The sequence below is a fragment of the Mus pahari genome, chromosome 15 (assembly GCF_900095145.1).
Source record: "Mus pahari chromosome 15, PAHARI_EIJ_v1.1, whole genome shotgun sequence".
NCBI lineage: Eukaryota > Metazoa > Chordata > Mammalia > Rodentia > Muridae > Mus > Mus pahari.
The window spans coordinates 74,837,519-74,838,105 of record NC_034604.1 but is presented as its reverse complement, the minus strand read 5'-3'; the positions used below and the strand labels follow the sequence as shown (position 1 = coordinate 74,838,105).

Here is a 587-nt window from a genome sequence, read left to right as displayed (position 1 = left end):
ACATCCTTCTGTTCCTCTCTCTTCCATTTCTCCGCCACTTACTTGCTCCTCTTAGTGGCGCCTGGGATCTCTGAGTGTCTGGGGTCATCTCAGGAGCGCTATGCCCTGGCCATGCATTACGGCACCTGGCAGGCATGGTCTGTCATCTCGGGCTTGGTATGTCCCTCTAGGTCTGCGCAGTGCTAGACTGGTGGCCATCTCTAACTAGCTCCTTGTCTGGTCCCCACAGACCATCTGAGTGGCCCTGGGGTCGTCTGTCTTGGGCTCACTCCCGCCTGGGGCCCACAGTCCCGGGTGGGATTCTTCTAGTCTCCAGCTCTTTTCCTGTCCCGGGAGTCGGTCAGGGCTTGCAGGGCACTTGACTGGTGGGTTTCAGGCTGTTCCCCCTCCCCCGGGAATGTTAGGCCACTAATCATTCAGATGGTCACAGGTCAGAACACCTGACATAGGCATAGCCTCTCTCCTCTCTGCCACCTACTGGCGCAATGTGATACAGCACCCATACCTGCAATATCTGTAGGGGCAGGCTAAATCTCTCTCTCTCTCTCTCTCTCTCTCTCTCTCTCTCTCTCTCTCTCTCTCTCCTC

At 56.6% G+C, this 587-nt stretch overlaps 1 non-coding gene across 1 annotated transcript; it reads right to left on the bottom strand.

The window, feature by feature from the left end:
• Window positions 1-396: 396 nt before the first annotated feature.
• LOC115065530 lies at window positions 397-527 on the bottom strand. Its single transcript, XR_003845315.1, has one exon. It is a non-coding gene; the product is annotated as a small nucleolar RNA SNORA17 (small nucleolar RNA).
• Between the last annotated feature and the right edge of the window lie 60 nt (window positions 528-587).